The 17,866-nt window shown below is 39.9% G+C and overlaps 1 long non-coding RNA gene across 1 annotated transcript; it reads left to right on the forward strand.

Annotated features, from left to right (window-relative positions):
• Window positions 1-2,641: 2,641 nt before the first annotated feature.
• LOC147840766 (uncharacterized) lies at window positions 2,642-7,135 on the forward strand. The gene is made up of 3 exons (XR_015507231.1): window positions 2,642-4,954; window positions 5,167-5,608; window positions 5,977-7,135. It is a non-coding gene; the product is annotated as an uncharacterized LOC147840766 (long non-coding RNA).
• The last annotated feature ends 10,731 nt before the right edge of the window (window positions 7,136-17,866 follow it).

The following is a 17,866-nucleotide window of genomic DNA, read 5'->3' on the forward strand; positions in this document are numbered from 1 at the left end:
AGCGAGGGTATTTGACAAAGGAAGCGGTACCGTGGGGAATTGACCACTGCAGGCTACACGACACTTCCCAGTATCCTGTTCAATCTTTCTTTCGCCCCCTTTTCAGTGTCACCGGAACATATTTTACCTTCCTGTTGTGATCTCGTCGCCTGGATAAACTCATCCTCTCAATTTCCATTTTCGAGCTTCGTTTTTCAGTATTATTTTTATTTTATGCTTTTACGTGAGGCTAGTTGTCTTATTCGCGTTTTTGAAATAATTATTACCTTTTCTGAAGCCTCGGGCAACATGCCTACAGACCACCCACAGTCCGTTCACTGACCGTCTGATGCACAGTGCACACAATGGGTGATCTCAGAATAGCATACTGCATACTACTCTTACTGTTTCGACAGTATAAATATAAATGTTGTGCATAAAGTGATGAAGCAAACTTTAAAGCCTTGGTGATATCCACCAGGTTCTGCCTGGTTGCCAAGAAGTTGCTATGCAGTTGTTTTGAGTAGTTGTCAGCATGCTGCTATGTGGTGGCTAAGGTGTTCTGAATTGAGTGCTGCGGCAGTGACGTCAAATCCACCATTGGTTCCCTTGACATTTTCTAATGGGGTTTTATTATAGAGCTTTTAACGTAAACAAAGTCTATTTGACAACACCTTGAAGTTTTGCTCTTCAACATAAATTATTTAGACCCCGCTGAATATTTTTGATTCTTAAAAGTGTGTGTTTCTGACTTATAACTACTTATGGATGTTTGTGGTGTAATTTCAACTGAAGCAGGAAATGAGGTGGGACATATCGAGCCCCTTCCTCTTTTAAAAATAGTGTTTTGTTAATGTAACTGCTCAGCCAGAGCCATTGAGCTTGGTAAAGCCTCGGTTGACAGTTTATGACAGAGACAGTTTAACATTATTGCTGAGTCTGTCTAACCGTTTCTCCTCCTAATCTCCTCTACAGCACTTTAAAATGCTGTATTCTGTTCAGATGGGTCCGATATATTTGACTTAAGGCTGGTTTGTACTTCTGCGCCAAGCAATCGTCATGACTTACGGTGCATGCCTTCCGTGCATTTACTCTTCTGCATGCTGTTTGCAACATAGGCTCATTTTGAAAACGTAGCCCTATATACGTTTCTGGAGATCGCAAATTATGTGGCTACAGGTAAGTATGGCTGCTTTACATTTTTAAAATAAATGCTACAAGGAGGTATGATGCCGTTCCTTTTCGCGCTTACCAGCTGACTGCTTCCCTCTATATGGACATCTTTCCCCCGCCTATTATTCCTGTTAGCTCGGGCGCAGAGACAATGGTGTTCGAGTCCGGTGAAGAACGGTTCCAGAAAGCAGGTAAAGACAAAAACAGAAGCCAAAAAATAAATGAAACAAGTAAATAACAGGATGAGAATTTTGTGAAATCTGAAAACGTGGTACAAATCATACGAGGGCTTTTCTTCTTCTGGATTGCATTTGAAAATTGTTTGTTGGGTTTAGGGAAGTGGATGGGTGGGTCAAACAATACAAATGGTTGGGTTTAGGGAAGGAGCAGGGTGGGTCAGTCGAACAGTCAGTCAATCAGTCAACAGCGGCCTCTGGGGTGTTTACATGAGAACAGCAGGTACAAATGGCACTCGCGACAGAAATTTGAGATCTCAAAAAGCATACACATCGGCCTCTGGTGGATTTGCGAAAACAAAAACTGCAAAAACAAACATAACTCCTGGGACGTATTTGGCGGTCTTCAAAAATGTATATAGAGGTACATTTTCAGAATGGCCCTTGGTTGGTTGTTTGTGTTACTCTGCAATACTCTGCAAAACTTTTGAAACACTAGCTGGCAATAGGTTTTCTTATGCTCCTCAGTATCGAGTTTCTTCGCAGGTTTTTTGTTTTTTCTGAATGCTACTTTAACGTACAAGTAGCTAAGACTCACTCATTCAGAGGCGACCAGCAGACGTGCAACAACTTTAAACATAAGGTAAACACAAAACATCTCGAGCTCCTTCACGGGACTCAACACTTGTAAACACTTGCTCCACCGAGCTCGTGGCTCAGCTCGTACCCACACTTGGCACAGCTACCAAGCCAATCAATCACTGAGCTTGTACTATGCATCATTGCGACGTGTAGTTACATTTTTTGAGAGGTACATGTTGACGTCGGCGTCAAAAACAGCGAGGTCTAGGCGACTGCGCAAAGGTTGCGGCGGACCATACGCGTGTGCTTGATGCAGAAGTATAAATCACCCTTTAGTCTCAGATGTCATTGGACCTGTGGCTAAACGTCTGATCTATATAGCAGACTTTTCTGCAAAGACTTCACCAGATCCTTAGTCATCCTCTGATTGGTTTAAATATTTAGGATTTCTGGAAGTCGAGTGTACAGCAATCTTGAACAGTTTGCCTTGAAACAAGTATGATCAGATAAAAAGCTGTGATGTTTGAATTGCTGCTAATGCTTATTAATAAACATATATTACATGCAGGAATTTTTAAATTCTTGGTTAAATTCATGTTTTTTTTTTTAAGTAAAAAATATATTCTGAGACATTGAGGAATTAGTGATTTACTCAACATAGGCTTATTTTGAAAACATTGTGGAGTTGACCATGTGGTAAAAATCAGGCTGCTGCAGGGGCTTTTCTTTTTCTGGATTGCTTTTTAAAACACTGGGTTGAGTTTAGGGAGTTGGGTGGGCGCTGGTCAATCTGTGCTTTTGAAAACACTATCGGTTGGGTTTAGGAAAGGAGGAGGGTCAGTCGGTCTGTCAGTCAGTAATTCAACAGCAGCCTCTAGTGGATTTATGTGAGAACAGCAGGTGTGAATGGCACTTGCTAGAGAAATTTGAGATCTCAAGAAGTGTACACAGTGGCCTTGCGGATTCGCAAAAAACTGCTGGCACGTATTTGGTGAGCTCCAGAAATATATATAGAGGTACATAATCAGAATAAGCCTGGATTGAGTTTACTGCCTGCAGAGCTGTTTGTGGTTGTGAAAATATCTTTGTGATGGTAAGCATTTATTAAATTGACTATAAATATTCACTGCAGTATTCACTGCATAAATGCTTCAACCTGTGATGTCGACAAACATGCAGGTATGCTTAACTCGCTTTTTTCTAATGGCAGTGAAATACTGGCATATTCTGTCATTTTGATAATAAAAATAAACCAAAGACATCACTCAAAGCAGTAAGGTGTCTTTTTATTTGTGAACGCTCATAAATTTAACCCAAAAAACTTAGTCATCTTGGTCTGCCTGATCTGACTGAAGTTTTGCTGATGGATCATTAAGAATATGTGGCGTTGTTGTAAACTTTTAACACCCTTATACATGATGCGGTACAAAATGATATGTGATTGGTTGGTTAATCTGTCGGTAATAACATTGTGGGTATTCCTTTACCATTTAAAGTGGCCAAAGTTCCCAGACCTTCAGCCGTCAGTTTGTGGTCTTGCTATGCAAGACTAGTGGCCATCATCTGGCTATATGATAGACTTGCAGACAGGAGCAGACTGTGTGAGTGTTAGAGTGGTTTGCATTACACTAACGCCAATACTTCCGACACATAGGCCGCCCTTCAGGACAATATTGCATAGTTAAAACTAAACAAACCTGCTTGGTTACACAAGATGACAGACTTGAGGTTAGTTGATTTGATGTTATAGTCACCCTCCCCAACCCCTCCACCCCTGCCTATGTCACTCTTAAATCCAGGTTTAAAAGAATCCCAGTTCTAGCTTCATTAATTCAGTTTTAACTTTTAAGTGTTCTCTGTTCCTTTTTTCCCTTATTCCCTGACTTCCCATTTTCCACATGAGCGCTCCCCCTCGGTGGTTCCCGCACCTCTAATTCTGCTTTTCCGCAAATCTGTGTCACCTGCTGTCCTCGCTGGCTCGTGCCCGCCGCGACACCAGCTTGCCAATGTGCCAGCGGGCACTGCTGCCCAGCAGGATGAGCGATTGAGGGAGAGAGAGAAAGAGAAAGAGAGAGAGAGAAGGAGAAGAAGAGAGCGATACTGATTTGTGGAGGAGGATGGACCGATATAGAAAGCAGTATAGTGATGAAATATAAAATGAGGAAGGTGAGAGAGACAATTTAAAACTGGAAACTAAAGTACGAGAGATGCACAAGGTAGTTAGGAAAGTTTTTAGGAAAGAGGAGAGAGAGAAACCACATGCTTGTGAGGGTGAGGACAGGTTAGTTACTGGCCATGGCAACAGAACCAAGGACACATTTTCACAGAGGAGAGAGAGACCGTTCAAAGTGCACTGTGTGTGTGTGTGTAAGAGGAATACTGCATAAGCCGGGCTAAGGCTGGAAACTAGCTTTTACAAACTTCATTACTCAAGGACGATAGTTTTCTTTCGGTGTTAATTGTGCCGTTAAATCAGATGTACTTTTGTTCATTTAGCTATAGCTTCAAACATGACAACAGTTAGCTAACCATTACAGTAATTGACCTGAAAGAAAAACTGACTATAAAAATTATGCTAATCTTATGGTAACATCCTCTGCATTGCCCTCAATTGAAAGTGTTGTATTTTTCTGAACGGTGGGACCATTCATTTTGCACTTTTTCTTTTTTAAAGGGGTCATGGATTGAGAAATCTAATTTTCTTTGATGTTTTGATACAAGAGATTTCCAGACGACTCAAAAAACATCTTCAAAATCCAAAGTCCAAAATCTTTCATCGTTGCTTCTACAGCTGAATGATAAAGAATACCATAGGATTTCCCACAGACTGGTTGATTTTTGGTTCAGCCCCAATTGCTTCGTCAACCCCACCCACAAATTCGCACATGTTCTGTAGGAGCTACAGAAACCAAACACAGCAAAAATAACCAACACTGTATTTGAAGGGGTTCTGAGGTTGGGGTTAGGGATTAGGTAGGGTGATATTACAGCTTTAAATCACACTATTCCAAATTTAAATTTACACTGGTAGCAAAATCTGATAGGTAGCATATTGCGTCAGCAAAATGTGCTTACAACTTTTTTAATGAGAGGTAGGACAATCTGACAAGGTAGGACAAATCGACAGAACACTGGCAGCTAGCTCTTTGCAACTCTCAAATTGTCGCCCACTAAAGCTAAGCAGGGTTTCGCCTGGTCAGTACTTGGATGGGATTCTACATAGGGAAAGCTAGGTTGCTGCCGGAAGTAGTGTTAGTGAGACCAGAAGGGGGCGCCCAACCTGTGGTCTGTGTGGTTCCTAATGCCCCAGTATAGTGAGGACTACTCTATACTGCTCAGTGAGCCCCATCTTTCAGATGAGACGGTAAACCGAGGCCCCGACTCTCTGTGGTCGTTAAAAATGTCCTTCGAACAAGAGTAGGGGTATAACCCCGGCATCATGGACAAATCCGCCCACTGGCCTTTGTCCATGATGGGCTCCTAACCATCCCCATATCACAATGGGCTTCATCACTCTGTCTCCTCTCCACCAATCAGCTGGTGTGTGTTGTGCAGTCTGGCGCAATATGGCTGCCATAGCGTCATTAAGGTGGATGCTGCACATTGGTGGTTGATGAGGAGATTCCCCCAATGTGTAAAGCACTTTGAGTGTCCAGAAAAGCGCTATAAAATGTAAGTAATTATTATTATTAAATGAAGTTTCACAAAGTAATTTCGAGAGGAGCACATGATATGATTGACTGCAGCTGGCCCCTCATCTACATTTATTGGCTAGCCAATCGGATTGATCCAAACCCACAATAAGTAACCTAGCTAAGATCTACTCCCTTATCTTCGTTTTCCGAAGAAACCCCCCCATCCACCACTTCTCCTCCTTTCCTCTTTTGCCGAGGGGAGCTCTCGAGAACACCTGACCTCGTACTCCCCTCACATGCTTTATGGACCTGGCGGGAGCCCTGGGCTCAACTATCTCCGAGCTCAGGGTTCTCTCCCGGGACAGCATGCCAAACCTGCTAACTTGCTAACAAGTTGTCAAACAGTATCTAAGTGTGAACTCTTGAAAAAGATAGAGGAGCCACAAGATGTTGTGCAGTGCAAAGATGTAGAAAAAAGCTGTCTATACTGGACCTGACAAACTAACCAATGCAAAAATATCGTCTCAAAAATTTTAGAAGTACCACAAACACATGGAGTATGCTACAAATCACATTTAGCATCTGTTTACTGTTGAGGGTATGTTGTGTCCCATTGAATTGCATTATGTGAGTATTGTTCATATAATTTAATATAAATCCATTGTGTTGTTTTCTGTATCTAACACTATAAGCATTACAACTGAGATGCTGTGTTGAGTTGGAAACACTATTACACTATGACAAATGCGTTTGGAGACCCCACGACAAGCTCTCCAAGAAATATCCTTCGGCATTCATTGTGGCAGACTCTTCTCAATCTGACTTAATATCATACCAATATACCTAATATTAGGGGATATCATTTCTCCTCGTGGCAAGGGTTCTCTAACAGTGTGTGCCTTCCTCCTCCTGCGGTTTGGCATTAATATAGCAAAGTGTAAAGTCAAGGGAAGGAGGTAAGAAATGATGAAGAATTATGAAAATTGATCAATGAAAAACCCTCTCATGGAAGACTGACACACTAACATTAATTAGCAACATTAAGGTCCAATCCCAATTCTGTTTTATACTCCTATACCTACGCCTTCTCCTTGGCCCTCGAAACACAGTGTGAATGGGTGGGGATGAAAACATTCCCCTAAGGAATGTGACTAAAACTGCACACACCATCATATGTCACCACTAGCTATATGTCACATGAGATGTCATCTGCAGTAGTCATTCTAGGAGGTGCAAGCACAGTAACATTTACCAGATTACTCAATCGCAAAGTTGTATTTCACTGTATCTGAACTAAAACCATTGTTAGTTGTTACGAGCCTCCATTTTTATGTTATTTTTAAGAGCACGGCTGTAAACATGAATGCTTTGTAGTAAAAATCCTTTTTACTACAAGTTTTTACATTTGTAAGTCTCCTTGCTCGCTTTGACAGCCATCTTCCTGCTGTTGCTGGTGTTTTCAGGGAAATTTCACATACCTAGTTGTTTATAATGTGATCTTCAAATCTTCATTTGAACATGTATTTGGGATCTCCCTCTACCCCTACATCTCCAAAACAGAATTGAGTGAAATCTAACAAAACAGAATTTAAACAAATCCAACCAAAACCGAATTGAGACACTCCTACCCTTTCACATGAAGAGGCAACTCTGAAGGGTAGGGGGAAGTGGAAGGGCTAAGGGTTAGGGCTTACTCTCACTAGGCACGGTTGCTTTGAACCATGCCAATGCCCTCACCTCTCTACCGACGGCCTGCATTCACACTGCATCTTTACCTTCCGAACCTGAGAACACTTACATCATCGATGATGCGACTGTTCAGTTTAACAGGAAGAAAAGCACCCTTACTCTACACAGTGGAGATTGCTTTAGTACTATTGTTTTAATCATTTGGGATGCAGTGACACTAGAGTCAAATAATTTGCCCAACAGATCCAAGCAGATGCCAAACTTTTGACACTCATAAATTATCATAAGGCCAGGGCTGCCCAACTGAACCGTGCCTGGGCCCGATTAGGAGCACTCACACTTGTCAAACAAATAGTGAAACTCACCTGGGCACAGTTTGGATAGCCTGTTCCAGGCTTGGTCCACCTATGACCTTTGATGTTGTCACTGCTTTTACCTTTTTAAGCATCTTGGTGGGACTCAAAACTGGTGTGACCCATAGGTATCTCTTATTCCCACTTGATTCACTCTGCTTCCATTGCTCCTAGTATTTGTAAGCAGCAAGTTTGGTTCACAAAGACATAGGAGGCACAAATGGTGCTGCAGTGAAGGTAAAGGACCTCTATTATTGTTGGATTATCTCTCAAGGGATGAGAATCTATTATTTGCATGGAGATGTTTTGGCTGTTAAGGTAGGTAAATGCTTTCATTTTGATGCATGTAGTGTGTGAAGTCCTTCTCTTGCTTGATTCTCTCCTGTGAGGTGGCAGTTGAGAACCTATACCTTGCAATTTCCATCCCTTAGGAGAGCAGAAGCAACAATGGAGGTGGTATATGAAGCTCAGGAAGGAACTTGACCAGTATATTTTCCTTTTCTGGGCCTTTCCTGCTAGCTTGCATGTTGGTTTAGAAGGCCACTGTGGCTACCTGCTGCCCTACTGATTGATTTGCTTTGTCTTATTCACCCAAGCCTAAAACACATGGGACTGCCTAGAACCTGCACCTCTACTAAGCAGGACACTCATTGTACTTGAGGCCACTGATAAGCCAGCCTTCTGCTGGCTAAACGGTAACTCTGCATCTTCACCAGAAGAGAACTGGTCCCCTGATTAAGCCAGGTTCCTCACAAGATTTTATTTTTATTTAGTTTTTTGCAACTGTAGACTTGGTATTGCTTAGTTAAGATTGGTGGAGCTGACATTCAATTAATCACTTAATTTAACAATAACATTCTTCAATTCTCTTGTCACTGCTGTAAGATCACTGTTAGGTTTTCTTTTGATATGGTGTCGTCTTTCTGAGATCCCCCTTCCAGAGAGTTGTGCCCAGAGAGTAGTTTTCTGTGAGCCTATGTGAGAAGTTGCATTAAGCATTAAATGTAGGTAAGCCTTTTACTGCTTTATTGTGTTGTCTTGTTGAGGTCTCTGTTATTAGAGTTTGGCTAGGCAGTTATGCCAGCATCACATTTCTTAATTATTGGCAAAAGATTTGGGTTATCAGATTATCAGACATATTTTGATGAGTGAACCATTCTGTGGTGAGCAAGGAGTACTGGGAAAATGCCACATAAGCACTGTTTTCGTTACTGTTTGTATGTGTGCATTAGCTCTGGTTTCCCTATGTGAAATGAAAATACAGACTACTGCCATCTATGGGTATGGAAAGATACATTCTTCCTTGTAAGCTCAAGTGTAGTATTTTGTTTCAGTCAACTGTCGTCCACTTGGTGTGTTCAGCTTTTTGGTTCAGTGCTACTTCTTTGATGTCTTCTTGGTGTGTACCAGGCCTTAAGTGTTGAATGTTTCTAGACTTCCTTTTACTTTAGAGACTCACTTTTCTGAGATGTCCTTCCTCCAAGCTCACAGCAAGCGTCTTTGAAAATCTGGCCTACGCGTAAGACGCAACTTGACCTATTCTAAATTGATAGGGTCTTGTTTATGCCTCCATTTTAAGTGCTCAGCTAGACAGGCATGTTCGGGATTTTCTTAGATTGCATTAGTCAAGGGTCATCTCACTAATAATTCTCCTGAGCTCTACTAGGTTCTGTATTTACACTGCAGAGAAGGCAAAGAGTTTCTCTGATAAGGTATATAGGCAATATCTTGTCCTTTTAAAACATATGGGTAATTTTATTAACACCTCTGGAGCACAGACATTTGTTTGACTTCAGAGTTGGTTTGTTTGCATAATGTGAATGCTGACTTCTGAATTTGGGTATGCACCCATGTACTTTGCCCAAGTCTGCAAAGGGTAGTCTGTGGTACATTTCACAGGAACTCCTGTAACTAATTGAAACACACTACGTAACAACTGGCACCAGTACATTCCTTGAAAACGGAGAGTCCTTCAATTCTTTGGCTTGATGTCAGCCATTAAGACACCCATCCCCTTGACATAGGGGAGTATTTTTTTTCATCAATAGAACCTAAAGGATGCAGCGCAGGGTTTGAAATGGAGCATCTCAGATTACTTGCGACCAAAGTTCACTGAGAAGGGGAACAAGACACTGTATCTCAATGCCATGCTTCAGATTTGCCTGTGCCCATCTCCTTTAGACAAAAAGTGCATGACGTACTCTACAAATGCCCTTTTATACTATGGTCACTCTTACAGTGACCTTAAAATGGGCTGTCTCAAACCAAGTTCAGATATACTGTTGTTTTTGACAATTGCGTCAGACACTTTTTTCCCCCAAAATTAGTGTACATTAATACCACAATGCTTTATTAAAGAAAACTGAATGCTACTGATTGATTGTAATACACCCGATGAAGGAACAAGAGCAAATGTAATATCTTTCTCTTTTCTGCTCAACTGGTCTGCGTTCCATCTCACTGCCCTAATCCCTTTGAAGGGTTTACCTTTCAGAGTATGAATTTCAAAGGGACAATAGGTGTTGGGATTTTAAAAAACGGTTCCTTTAAACAGACTTGTGCATCAACTGAGACCTAAATTAAGCATGCAAAGAATCCTCTGAGTTTTGTGTACTTCGGTCGGAAACAACACTTCAACATGGTGGCCTTGATTGTTTTCACTCTAAAGTGCCCATTGGAGACGGTTGTTGCTAGAGCGGATACGTTTGCGGCCGGATGTTAACGAGAATTATTTATATTATTTATTCAATTTCTCATTTGTTTTATTTTATTAACGTCTACCCCCACCCCAACCCTAAACCCAACCGTCACAGTACTGTAAAAGCAGTTGTTGTACCGAGTATTAGTTATGTTATCTATTAAATAACCCAATACAATTTATTTTTGAATGCCTACCCCCACCCCAACCCTAAACCCAACCCTCACAGTACTGTAAAAATATAAATTATTTTTGTTATACAGTGTTATAAAAAAAAATGCTGCTTTATTAATGTGCACTTCCGGCCGGCCGCATATCCGATCTAGACTTTACCATTGGAGACAATTGGTCAATGGATTGATCATTGGGACACATCTGTCGCCCTCTAGAGTATGGAGGTTTGTTCATTGTCAATATTGTTGCCAATTGCCTTGTCTAAGCATTTGAACCAGGGATTTCTCTGTAAAGTCATTCATTGAACAGCATGGAATTAGGTTTTCAAGCCACTATCCTTCTACATGATATAACTTACTCGCTGATGAGTAAAACAATGCCCCGGACCCCTTAAAACTCTGTGGGGGTGTTTGTCAGAGTGGAATATTAGTACACTAGACCCTGATGATCTGAGCACCGCATGTTTGTGTTTGTGTCTGCGTGTTTTGAGAGGAAGAGGAACAAAGAGAGAAAGTGTGACAGGAAGTAGAAAGCAAGCAGACTGGAGCAGGCAGATAATGTGTAAGTGAGTAAACGAGAGAGTGAGTGTGTGTGTTACAGTGAGACAGAGACGGCGAGATGGAGACAGGCAGATGCAGTCTAGGAGAGATAAAATGGATTTGTCTCAGGAGATGCAGTCGAATCGGGCTGAGTGTGTCACAGACAGCGAGTGTCGCTCTCAGTGTGTGTATGTGTGTGTGTGTGTGTTTAAGATTGGGCGAGAGAATGCAGCCACTACTGCAGTAGAAACCTGATGTTAATGATTAAATAGTTTGTGAAGGTTTGCTTCATTAACACACCGCCATGTGACTAATTCACTGAGCGCCACTGACCCCAGTGTATGTGTGTGTGATCTTGGATATCAAGACGTCATGGTCTGTGCGTGTCTGTGTGTGTTTGTGAAAGTCTTTCCAGCAGAGAACAAAAGATTTCACCATCTACCCTGTCTTTAGTCTTGTAGCATTCTGTTAAAGGGATAGTTCAACCTCATGTCATTTCCTGTTTGGAAACATTCATTCATTTTGGCTTGGTCCCTTTACTTACCAGGGATTGCCACAGTGGAATGAACCGCCAACTTAACCAGCATATGTTTTACACAGCGAATGCTCTTCCAGCTGCAACCCAGTACTGAAAAAACACCCATACACTCTCACATTCAAACACATACACTACGACTATTTTAGTTTATTCAATTCACCTATACCACATGTCTTTAGACTGTGGGGAAAACTAAAGCACCAGGGGAAACCGACAAGAACATGCAAACTCCACATAGAAATGCCAACTGACCCAGCTGGGGCTCAAACCAGCGACCTTCTAGCTGTAATGCGACCTTGCTAACCACTGAGCAACTGTGCTGACCTGTTTGGAAACAGTGTTGCCACCAATTTAAATAGTAAAATGGTGAGTAAGAATTGAGTGCGTAAGTGTAGGTTAAGATTACAAGAAAATATTACTTTAATTTGGTTTGTTCTTTGCAAAATGTCACTGTGTGACTCGAAATAAAGTGCATAAAGTTCATAAGAAGAATGCTAACTATAAAAATAACCATAATTATATTAGTGTCTATAAGAGCAGATCATAATGTTCTGGTTATTTTAAGTGCAAGCTCAAGTTATGCCATCTGCTGCTTTACATACTTGAACTCTTTACCGTTGAGTAGATTCTTGTTGGTCTTTGATGCATTTATCATTCGTTATTCTGAAAAAATAGTTTTCAAAGTGATATTTTATTTCATTTTCCTTTGGCTTAGTCCCTTTATTTATCAAGAGTCGTCACAGCGGAATGAACCGCCAACTAATCCAGCATATGTTTTACACAGAGGATGCCCTATGCTGGAGGTAAATTGTATAAGCAAAATTGTCCATAGTGTATGTGTGTGAATGAGTGTGTATGGGTTTTTCCCAGTGATGGGTTGCAGCTGGAAGGGCATCCGCGGCGTAAAACATATGCTGGATAAGTTGGCGGTTCATTCTTCTGTGGCGACCCTGGTTTAATAAGGGACTAAGCTGAAAAAAAAAATTGAATAAATGAATAAAAATATTGCATGGATGTCGCTGTTATTGCAGAATAAAAATTTACTATTAAATATCATTAATTAATTTGAACATTTTAACTACATTTAAAAAATAAAGTTATTAATAGGAAATATTTTTTGCATATTATTTATATTTTTTAATAAATAGAAAAAGTTTTAGAACTATTTCAATCTTTGCAGTTAAAACAAAGTCAAATTTTGCTTCCTTATTCTCTCTGTAATTTAGAAGCACTTTGTTTTTGATTTAGTAACATCTGAAAATGATATACCATTTTTACATGAATTGTGTTTTTTGATGTTGTTCCCATGTTTAACATTGCATTAATGTTGTAATATAAAGTATGTTTTGGCTTGTTTTAGAAAATAAATAGATTTATCTCATTTTACAAGCAACACAGCGTGATAAATTGACATGTTTTCAGATAATAGGATTTATTTTAACATATATAACATATAACATATTTTAACATGAAAATAAAATAATAGTTCTAGAAAACGAACAAGCAACACAGAACATTAATAAGTACATTAATAGTTTACATCAACATAATACATCAAATAACCTTACTAGGTAAATTTGACTAATAAACTGGATCTCTGCTTCATCTGCATCTGGGTCCGTCACTGACTGCTTTTTATCTGATGTGAATCAGCAAGAGAAACAGACACCCTTGTGGGAATAGTGGGTGGGGAGAACCAGCTCATTTGCATTTAAAGGCACAGACTACACTTTTCTCTGACTCCAAAATGGGCATTTTCACCATTATATAATAAATAATCTGATGGTGATTTTGAGCTGAACACATTTTGGAGACACCAAAGACTTACATTTTGTAAAAGTGTTATTGTCTTATTTTGGCATATTTTCTTACCCATTTTTGCATGTTAGTACTTAAAACAAGTTTTAAAAACTATTTATTGAAAACATAGTAATCATTCTAGACATTTGTTTCATCGTGTGTTTCACAGAAAAAAAAAAACAGCATGTGAGTAAACGAAGACAGAAGCAATTACTGAAATAGAACCGTTCCTCATCTAAATGATCAACGAAGCCTACAAGCAAACAGTTCGCACAAGAGCATGATAGAGACTCTATGGTTACCATACAGCAGTTAATATTAACTTGTATCCTGTCACACTTGCCACAAGTAGACATACAAAAACTGTGCAAAGCTAAACGTGTGTGTGTGTACTTTGAACTTTGTAATGACATTTGTGTGTGACTCATCTTTTCAGAAAGGCTTGAATAAACTCCACCACAAATACATCAAATAACCTTACTTGGTAATTTTTGACTAATAAACTGTATCTCTGCTTCATCTGCATCTGTCACTGACTGCTGTTTATCTGATGTGACGCAGCAGAAGAAACAGACACCCATGTGGGAACAGTGGGCGGGGAGAGCCAGCTCATTTGCATTTAAAAGCACTGACTACAAATACAGCTACACTTTCATCTGACTCCAAAATGTGCATTTTCAGCATTGTATAATAAATAATATGATGGGTATTTTGAGCTGAACACATTCTGAAGACACCAAAGACTTATCTTACATCTTCTAAAAGTGTTAATGTCTTATTTTGGCATACTTTTTATCCGTTTTTGTATAGTAGTACTTAAAACAAGTTTTTAAAAAACTATTTAACTGAACCCATAATACAAATTCTAGATATTTTAATCGTTGTTTTTTCACAGAAAAACAGCATGTGAGTAAACTATGACAGAAGTAATTACTGAAATAGAACCATTCCTCATCCAAACGAACAACGGAGCCTACAAGCAAACAATCCACCCAAGAGCATGACAAAGTTCTAAAATACAAGATTGATTCTCCGTACTCATTCTGTATGAGCTCAAACTAAGCTGGCGTGACTCTGATCTCTATCAGCGCAGCATCAGGCCTTTGGGCTGGGCTGGGACAGCGTCAGCCGTGGGTAGCGTTGTGTAAAGACGGGGCTGTGAGGGGCCATTGTTCTTCTCACCACAGTCCAGTGTGCTGCCGTGCCGTCTGATGGTAAATAAGGGCCCGGCTTTTATTGAATTGGCCTAAAGGCGAGCAGGAGAGAGAGAGAGATAGTGAGAGAGAGAGAGGGGAGGAGGGGGTTGTCTGATCTACCGTGTCTGACGCTGTCACCTCTGCAAGCTAACAAAGTTTACAGCTTTATCTCTAATCAGATTTCCGTCACATACTCATCAAACACACACACACACATGCTGTGTTGTTGCTTGTTGATGGCAATGGTTTCATTATAAAGAGGATGAAAAACGTCAAATAGAGACCTATATTCAATTAAATCCTCATTACAATGTAGGTCTTTGTTTAATAAATGACAAACTGCGGCAGATTGATGTGTGTATTTGATGCTTAAATATTTTACATTTGGTTAATGGAACAAAACAATTACACTGCAAAAAAAATCTGTAATTTTAAGGTTTATTTCCGGCAGAAGGGGTGCCAGAAAAAAAAAAAAACAACAACGTTAAAATAATTAAATTATATTTGTGTGTATAAAAATGTGATTTCACTTTCTTCAGATGAACTGTTTTCGGGATTAGAGCATAAAGTACATTGATGCTGTCTAAATTAAACTTTTTCTTACGTAAGATCAGACAACAAACAACAACTGCAATTTTTCCTCAAATATTCAGTCAAATTCTGATTCCCATTCAGCTTTCAATCTGTGATCAGTGATGTATGTTTCAATCTTTGAATCAGTGATTTATGGATGTGACATCTCTCCATTAGGGATGTGACGGATGTGAAATTGCTACTTGTGTGACTTTGATAAATCAAATAGAATAGTTTGAAAACATAAATAAATATAAAGTACTGTGAAATAATTGTTTACACAAAAAACCCAGAAACGGTTTCTGTATTTTGGTGAAAACTTTTTTTTTTTCATGGTAAGGTTGACGTTTGCACAGAATTGCTCATTTAGTTTATAAGGAGCTGAGCCCCCCTAAAATAAAAATCCTAAAATTGCCCTTGGTATAGTATAGTATAGTATAGTATAGTATAGTATAGTATAGTATAATGTAATATAGTATAGTATAGTATAGTATAGTATAATGTAATATAGTATAGTATAGTATAATGTAATATAGTATAGTATAGTATAGTATAGTATAGTATAGTATAGTATAGTCAGGTCCGGCGCATCCATAGAGGCAAGGGCAGGAGAATGGTGACGGTGGAATCCACAACACACCCTTTTTTTACTTGTTAATGACATTTGTGTGTTTTTAAAATGTGATTTACTATTCTTCAGAAGAACTGGTTTCTGGATTAGAGCATAAAGCGCATTGATGTTATCTAAATTAAACTTTTTCTTAAATAAGATTAAACAACAAACAACAACTGCATTTTTTCCTCAAATATTCAGTCAAATTCTGATTCCCATTCAGCCTTCAATCTGTGATGCGGTTAAATCTGTATTACAGAATCAGTGATGTATGGTATTTTTATTGTATTCAGAGCAGTGTCTCTCTACATTTCGCACCACCGTCTTTTCTTCTATCCTAACAAGATGTCCAGTCCTTGCTGATAAAACACAGGCGTACAATATGATGCAACCCCCACTATATTTCACTCTAGGCATTGTGCTTTTCTTGTGACGAGGTTAGATTTACAGCACATAAATTGCTTTGAATTTTCGCTAAAACGTTCTCTATCTTGTTCTCATCTGACCACAAAATCGTTTCCCACATTGTAAGCGGGACGCTATTAAGCTTTTTTGGCAAACTCCGGACGTGCTTTCACATGTTTCCTTTGAGTAATGGCTTCTTTTGTGCCACCCTTCCATACAAGCCAGTGTCAGAGCGTTTGATATGCTTGACTAGCGCACCTTCAGCTGCTGAACTCTGTAGCTCCTTCAAAGCGATGGTTGGCTCTTCCGTGGTTTTTTCTCACATGTGTTGTTCTTGTTCGCACAGGGACGTCCCCTCGTTTAAGGCGGCAGTTCGGTTGTTTGATCTGCTTGATAATTGAACAACAGCACCCACCGAGACGTCCAACAGTCGAGTATATTGTTGGGTAGCCTTTTTCCTAATGTATGCATTTGTTTTACTTCAGCGTCGTCAGAAGGCTTTTAGTCTTCATTTTCACAACCGGCCTTCAGATTTGCAAGCTAAATAATGATGGCTTAACTGTGGGGTTTTCGTCTAGAAAATGTGGTAGTTATTTTAATGATTCTCAGGTAGGCCGCATTTGTTAGGCAGTCGTGTCCTTGTTAGGGAAATTGTTTTTCATCGATGTAAACTTAGAGCTGATGCAATGTGGAGCCTAAAAGCTTAAACAGTTGTGTTGAGTTTTCCTGGCGAAAAGCATTTGTGTTCAGTGATTAACTAAGTTTTTATATTTACTAAAAACAACTGAAGATGCTGTACATTGCTAGGGTGTTCTGAGTTATTGTTTGGTATTTGTAAGGAGTTGGTTGTCAATGATTTTTTAGATGATGACATCTGCTAGCTTTTAAAAATCACCATATCGCTTCAACAGATCTTAATCTTTTTCGCCATAATCTCAAGTTATTAGTAGGTAATAAAAGTTTGTTTAAAAAACAGCTTGTGGGTGGTGGGGAGGTGGTGGGGGGGGGGGGGACGCGGGGTGGGTTCGCGCTCAATGTCGCACGAACTGAAGAGCGGGGGGGGGGGGTTATATGTCGCACGAAAACTGAAGAGCGTGGGGTGGAGATATGTCGCGCGAAAACTGAAGATCGGGGGGGATGGCGAGGGAAAACTGAAGAGTGGGGTGGGGGGGGGGGGGTGTCGCTATGGCACTTGAGCCCTATGTGTGCACGTGCCTGCCGCTTACCTCCATATGGACATCTTTCCTGCAGTAACCAGGAAACCAGTTTGTTCAGTGGCTAGCCATGTACATCGGTGGATTAGAGACAAAAAGAGGAGTTGACCATGATGATAGGGTTCAAGTGAAGTAAAGGATGCTTCCAGAAAGGGAAACGCTGCTATTTCCACAGAGCTTGTTCGGTTTCTGTATTTGGGCTTTCAAAGGACACGAGAGAAAGAAAGAGAAAAGTGCTTACAGCTTAATTTTAATGATGCTCCAGGGAATTATAAAAATATATAGCTAACATTTGACAAAGGACAGCTTCCACAATCTCTCCCAGTTAAGTGCTGGATTCAGACAAAAACTGTGGATCGTGAGCCACAACCTGTAAGTATTTTTATTGGTTCAAATTGATCAATTACATGCATAGTTTCTAGCATTAACGGTATGTTGGAGGACGTAAACAAGGATGTAAACAATGGGAAAAGTTGTTTGGCATCGCTTACAATTTAGCTACTAAGTTAATTTTAGAGAACAGGCATGA

This window comes from Danio rerio, chromosome 14, assembly GCF_052040795.2.
Source record: "Danio rerio strain M-AB ecotype USA chromosome 14, GRCz13ab, whole genome shotgun sequence".
Taxonomy (NCBI): Eukaryota; Metazoa; Chordata; class Actinopteri; order Cypriniformes; family Danionidae; genus Danio; species Danio rerio.